The following is a 7,680-nucleotide window of genomic DNA, read 5'->3' as shown; positions in this document are numbered from 1 at the left end:
AACAACAGACCAACTCTTTACTCTTGCAAGGATCCTGGAGGGGGCCTGGGAGTACGCCTATCCGGTCCCCCGGGTGATACTGTGGGAGGTGTTGCGGGAGTATGGGGTGAGGGGGTCACTTTTGAGGGCCATCCAATCCCTGTACGCCCAAAGCGAGAGTTGTGTCCGGATACTCGGCAGTAAGTCGGACTCGTTTCCCGTGAATGTTGGCCTCCGCCAGGGCTGCGCTTTATCACCAATCCTGTTCGTGGTTTTCATGGATAGGATATTGAGGCGTAGTCGTGGAGGAGAGGGGTTGCAGTTCGGTGACCTGAGGATCTCATCGCTGCTCTTTGCAGATGATGTGGTCCTGATGGCATCATCGGTCTGTGACCTTCAACAGTCACTGGATCGGTTCGCAGCCGAGTGTGCAGCGGTTGGGATGAGGATCAGCACCTCCAAATCTGAGGCCATGGCTCTCAGCAGGAAACCGGTGGATTGCCTACTCCGGGTAGGGAATGAGCCATTACCCCAAGTGAAGGAGTTCAAGTACCTCGGGGTCTTGTTCGCGAGTGAGGGGACAATGGAGCGAGAGATTGGCCGGAGAATCGGAGCAGCGGGGGCGGTATTACAGTCACCGCACCGTTGTGACGAAAAGAGAGCTGAGCCAGAAGGCAAAGCTCTCAATATACCGGTCGATCTTCGTTCCTACCCTCACCTATGGTCATGAAGGCTGGGTCATGACCGAAAGAACGAGATCACGGGTACAAGTGGCCGAAATGGGTTTTCTCAGACGGGTGGCTGGCGTCTCCCTTAGAGATAGGGTGAGAAGCTCAGTCATCCGTGAGAGACTCGGAGTTAGAGCCGCTACTCCTTTACGTTGAAAGGAGCCAGTTGAGGTAGTTCGGGCATCTAGTAAGGATGCCACCTGGGCGCCTCCCTAGGGAGGTGTTCCAGGCACGTCCAGCTGGGAGGAGACCCCGGGGAAGACCCAGGACTCGGTGGAGAGATTATATCTCCTCACTGGCCTGGAGAACGCCTCAGGATCCCCCAGTCGGAGCTGGAGGATGTGGCCCGGAGAAGGGAAGATTGGGGTTCCTTGCTGGAGCTGCTGCCCCCGCGACCCGATCCCGGATAAGCGGTAGACGATGGATGGATGGATGTTGTTTAGTTATCCTCCAGAAGGATAGCGTTCTCTGATTTGACGACCCTTTTCAGCAGCACAACATGATTTGTTAGTTTTGCAATAATTTGATCACACACCGCTATGATGAAGGTTTGGTAAAGTCTAGACACAACAACGTTATTAGATCTGCTGCACTCTGAACCCTAAGGCTTCCATGTTTTCCAACAGGCCTATGCATTCTTGAGAAATGCTGATACCCTTTCTTACAGAAATGATCAGCAGTGAAGTTCTCTTAGGTCTGCCACACGCTTCTCTGCTTCCGTCTCAGTGTCTTCAGTGTCTGCAGGCTCAGAGGAAGCTCCATCTCTGCCAGGAACCCAGTTTCTGCGTACCAGCAGCTCCTGCGCCAGCATTCAACTGATTCTTGGATGAAGTCTCTCTCCTCTCGACAAACTCATCCAGCTCCTGGAAATATCCTTGGCAAGCCATGGTTTCATTTGACGCCTGTACATGCTTCTCCTCCTGCAGACAGATATAAGTAAGAAGGAATGTTTATTGGTCTATAATTCAGAGTCGAGTGCAGCAAGCGAAACCTCTGACCACAAACTTTCTGTTCAATTCAACTGGTCACTACTTTGTTTTATTGTGTGCATCATAACAACGGCTCGTTGATCCACAGCTCAACGTTTTCCAATTTCCCTTTTTGAATGACGGATACAGATTACCGCCATCAGCTGGTACAAAGAGTTATTTCTGCTCACGCAGGCGCAGAACGTACACTAGTTTGCTGTTGGCTGTAGTCTTCACGGTGTGTTCAAGTGCAACTTTTTGGCCAAGACGCAGGCAAGGTGAGGAAACGCAACAGTTGGCCCCACTAGTCTGGGCCTTTAGGGAGCTTTCACACTAAAGGAACACACATGTTCATTGTTATGTTTTAGTTCTGGTGGCGTTCATGTTCACACAAACAAACCAAAACATGAAGTTATACAGACTGACAGCTCACTCATTTGTTGGACAGTTTTGAATCGGCACATGGACCCACATGACAAGGGGGAATGACATGCTTTTTATGTGCATATTCATGTTCTCTGGTGTCACCAGTTTGATTGACAGCCCTAACGAGCAGCACTAATCAGGCAAAGGCACGACCGCTCTACTGGACCAGATGAACGGGTCGGGTGTGAAAGCAACCTAAAAAAAACCAAAAGAGACAAACATCCTCTGTGGAGCGGTCGGTACATTCAACAGAAACGATGTCATTAGATTTTGAGATGTTACATACAAGTGAACATTTTGCCTGAAATAGAGGAAACGGATCCCGACAGTCGGTTTCCTCCTCAGTTGAGCATCTACATGACATTTCATGCAATTTGTAACCTTTAATATTTTATTAGTTGACTGGTAGAAAAGCTCAGACACTTTCCAAAATATCTTGTTTTAATATCTGAAACCTTTCTTGTAAAATCACCAAAAACTCTGGGAATCATTAATGACCAACTTTGCCATTCTGACACCTTGCAGATACTGCAGATGAAAAATAAATACATAATTAGGTAGTTTGTTCATAAACTGGCACAGAAGAAGAGTGTGCCAGCTAACCCTCTCCAGGGTTCCAGTCATTGGTATTGTTGACGCTGTTTTGTGTGTGAGTGGGAGTCGGACACTTGTCGTGGGTTGATGCTGTGAGTGTGAGCGTTCAATTCAACCCACTTCACAATCTGACAAATGTAATTGTGCACGCAGGTGAAACATTCAGTTGCATCCTCTACAGTACACGGACAAGTGACAAGATTACAACAAATGACTGAAAGACAAAAGCTTCAGAAAGACTGAAGACTTCTTATTGTTTCCCGCTTCTTAGAGAAACATTGTGCATTAAAGTGATTGGGAAATGAACATGTCCGTTCCATTTGCAGAGAGAAGCTCTCTCAGTAGCTTTTGGCCCTCTCGCCTGCATCCTTAACACTAACGCTAATTCACATTTACATCTTTTACAAAACTCTTATATAAAGCGATTTATAATCAGTGCCTCTCAACAACTGTAGGAGAGCGGCTGTAATCAGAATCACTGTAAGCCTTTATTAAAAGATGGGGCCGAACAAATAATAAAATAACGGCATGCTTAGTGGTTATGACACTCCAATAGCAGCAACAGCTGATAAAGCGCACATGTCAAAATGCAAAGCAGGGCCATGTATTAAACAGATTCTGTGGCACTGAATCCCTTTTGGGTCTGTGTGTCTTTGTTGGAATAATTTGTGTTATATTCCTGATAATGGTTAACATCGTAGCAGCTTGCAAGAAATGCAAATCCTTCTACCAATCGTCCTGTTTATTTCCCAAGCACGATTATATGATTGAGGTGCCCAGGCAGGGAGGTATAAGTGGAGGAATACATTCTCTGTCACCAATTCCACCATCTAATCACTGCCGGATGCTGCATTTCAATACTTAGCGTATCAGCTGCTGTAGACGGGGAAAGTCAAAGGGTGTGTGTGTAATCTAGTCATGGATTAGGTCTCATCTCGTGAAATACAAATATTAATGCACAAGATCACTGTATGTTTGAGAAACTGATTTGTATTCAGTCCGGTAACTCTTATCAAGATAGCTATTGAAGGATTTCCACATCAAATATAACTTTTTATTACATTAAAATGACAGAAATTGGACATTTTAAGTAAATCAGCTTTTCACTGATGTGTGGGAGAGAGGGTGCCACCAACGCGCGAGGCTTGGGTGGCATTACCCTTACATGCTACTAAATTATTTTGCCTAATACATTCTGGAGGTAATGCATTTGATTCATGCAGTTTATGAAGTTCTACGTTCTTGTATCGTACACAGGTCGAAGGGAACTGGTCGGGGTGGATGGTAGGTGGACTGCAGGACTTCAGAGACTGAGGTTCAGGTTCTTCAGCATGTGGGTAGGTTTAGGTTTGGGGTACCACATTAGAAGGAAAAAGTGTTTTATCTGACACTGGAAGGCGGGGTGTCATGAACCGTCCTGTTCTTAGGTTACGTTCTTCCTTTTTGTACCTCTGTGTCTTGCGTTCCAGCCATTTCTCCGTGTGCCAATTCATTCTTTCTGCACCATTAGGTTGCTATGCACAGTTGTGATCAGCAGCTCCTCTAAACCTTTAGCTGAGCCGAGGGCATACGGAGGGAGAAAGCCATATATGTACATCCTTCAGATATATAGTCAGCGAAAATGCAACTACACTGATGTGTGACTCGACATTTTAGACCAAATGTTGACAGGCTCTGATGCCATTTGTGATTGCCACCTTCTGCGAGTGTAACTAGCAGTGAGCTTGGCTGCAGATGGCGAGACGGGGGTAGCATCGCATTAATACTGGTGGAAATAACCGAGAAATGAAAGAATAAACAACAGGAAATGAGCAGCAGTACTGAAGTCAATATATTTTGCAGGGCATAGGCCAGACGTCCTTCTCCAATGCCACATCTCCAGCTCCTTCTCTGGGAGGCCCGAGGCCAGGTATGTTATAGCTGCAGCGTTCTGGATCAGCCCCAGGATCTCCTTCCAGTTGAATGTGTCAGTTTACTGGAGAGCGTCTGGCAGGCATCCTGATCTGATGTGGAACCATCTCAACTGGCTCAATGTGAAGCCTGTCTACCCCGCTCCAATCCTCCTGTCAATCTCCTGCTCCATCTTGTCTTCACTTGTAAGCTGGACTCTGAGACACTTGAGCAGAGACTCCTTCCGAATCTAAAGGGGACAATCCGCGTTCTCTTGCACAGTAAACGTGGCTTAAAACGGCATAAAAAGTCCGTTTCTGACATGAAACTGAGCGGTTTCACAGTGTGCAACATTTAATACCTTCACTGTCAACTATCTGTTGTAAAAGCAACCGAGATGAAAAACTGTAACGTCTAGTTTTGGTGCATTAACAATTAAAAAAGGGGAAGCAGATTTGTCTCTTGTCACCACAGGCCTCAGCGCTGCAGATCAACTGAGGCATATATAGAATTAACATCTGGGTGTTCCCTACAGGGGAAGCTTAAACACACTCCCTAAGCGACTGAAATTGCTCAGCTCATATTGCAGATTAATTATCAAATATGCATGAGTAAACAATTTGAATGTAGCTGTAAATTGTAGTAGTAAGCAGAGAAGTGAGAACAGATTAAAAATCCTGCTTGCCGGAGTATAGTCCGACCCTGGAGACACTGCGCCAACAAATGTCTCGGAGGCGTTTGAGTGTTTGATTTGTATACTGCTGCTCCCATTCCCCAAACCTCCTCGCCATCCTCAAGAAGAATCGAGTGTTGCAGGAGAGCAGAGAGAAGGATTTATAGCGGCGTGCAGATCACTCGCTCTGTCTGACAATGAGATACAATAAATCTCATGCAGAAAGAATGCTAGCAGCGGGAACGCAAAGCCAAGCTTCAATGTGGTCACGTTTAGGGATGTTTCGTCAATATCATTTCCCACATTACATATTGATTTAAGTGGAAATGCTTCTCAAGTTTCACTACACCGTTTCCCACGCACATTTCCTCAGTTGGTCTGATAATTCAAACTTGGTCTTTGCCAGCTTCATTAAAAAGTAACAGAGATATACAATCTCATAGAGCGGTGCATGTGACAAGATGATGAAGAGCCTTTCATCCTCTTGTAAAACTGGATGGTGGAAGAAATAAATATTAAAAAGTTGGAGGTGTCAGGACATAAAATGACTTCTACTAAAGGAAGAGTTTGAGATTTACACCGTAATGCACTTATTTCCTTTCTTGCCGAGAGTTAGATGAGAGGATCAATACCAATCTCATATCTGTCCATTAAATATGAAGCTACAGCAAGGACACATATATTAGCATGAATACTGAACGTTTAAAGAAAGCACATGAGTATCTAATTTGTTTAATCCGTAAAAACGGCACGTCGTACCTTCTGACAGATGAAGAAGTGTCATTCCCAAATCATCAAACTATTATTTTACTTGTCTTTTTAGTACAGCATGTATTCAGAAGTCATGCTACATTTGAGATGCAGCTATAGATGTGCTCGATCCCACAGAAACATGCATTAAACATCCAGTCCCATGATGCACCTGTGCTGGCGCCTGCATGTAGGCTCAGCCTCTGCTCTCAGGTTGAACATATGGTACCTCTGTCTTTACTGACTGTTGAACCAAGAGGTTGGCTGAACTTTAGTTGAACTTGATTTGCATACATTTCCACAATTAGACGAGGTGGAGCCACAACTGAGGAAACCAATTGGATCAGCTCTTATCGGAGTTTGCACACAGGAGCAGGACCCGACGAGCTTTCACTGTCCAACTGGTCGCCTATGAGTGAGCTGGAGACGCCAATTTACAACTGAAAGCCCAGGGTGGCTGTCCGAAGTACTGTGGGAAATTGGTAATAAAAAGCATGTTCAAACACATTTCAGCAGAAGTTTGAACATAAATGAGCCGGACAATAAAGATAACACTTTGTTGGCACAGAGTTCATTCATGGTAATTAACTACATTATTCAAACATGAACAAAGTCAGAAGAAACGCAGAAGAAACGTTGGAAGCACCTCTTCATGCAGTCTGTCCACATTAAAATGAAGGAATGAGGAATATATATATATATTTGAAATGTGAGGAATCCATTTGCATTTTCAGTTTCTTTTCATGAAAATGTAATTGTGTGCTCACCTGGACTCCTCACGGGGAAGTGGCTTTTATTGGAAAGGTCGTCTCCACAGTGGCACGACCCTCTGCCCACACCTCTCCAAGGGGCCTCGCCTCAGGCTTTATCTGGGCTGCCAGCCCCACTCTGCACACACTTACTGTATCAACAAGCACGAGCACATACACACTCAATCTGTAATTACTGTCAAGGCAGGCTATGCAGAGAAAACGGCTGCAGCCAAGTTGTTCTTCAGTGCTTCCAGCTGGCTCAGTGTCCCTTTAGATTCACTTTATTCTGAATAACAGCTCTGACTGATCAGACAGAATCTCAGCGACTGGATGATAATTACAAAGGAACCTGTAATGACGTTAATGCCCCTATTTATTTGTGCCATTTTGAAGTCTATTACTGACAGCTGTTGTTTTGCGACAGCCATTATTATCACATCTTCAACCTCTACAGTATTCAGATGTCCATTTATCTTCACTGTTGCTGAAGGACTGTGCACAGAGACGGATGAGAGCGGGCTGAAGCTGTTGCAGACAGCTACGAGATGGAGTCTGGAAAAAGTCCCATAACACAGAAACTCGACACTGTTGACATGAAAGTAAATGACAGTGCTGTCAAAGCATGGAGATAGAGATCACACTGTGCGTGTGTTTGTGTCAATGCTGGTAGGATTAATACACACTGTATGACCTGACACTGTGATTACCTCAGCCGATGAGGTTATGTTTTCCTGTCTGCAGGATGACGTGAAAACTACTCCCTATATTTTCATGCAACTTGGTGGAAGGGTGTAGCATGGGCCAAGGAATAACCCATGCAATCATGGGGCGAATACACAAATGATAACATTTGTAAATATTGTAATAAAGTGCATTTGTGGTGCATTCATGCATGTCGGCACGATCCAAAAAAGATTCCC

The sequence above is a fragment of the Cottoperca gobio genome, chromosome 9 (assembly GCF_900634415.1).
Source record: "Cottoperca gobio chromosome 9, fCotGob3.1, whole genome shotgun sequence".
In the NCBI taxonomy this organism is placed as follows: domain Eukaryota; kingdom Metazoa; phylum Chordata; class Actinopteri; order Perciformes; family Bovichtidae; genus Cottoperca; species Cottoperca gobio.
This window is presented reverse-complemented; position numbering follows the sequence as displayed.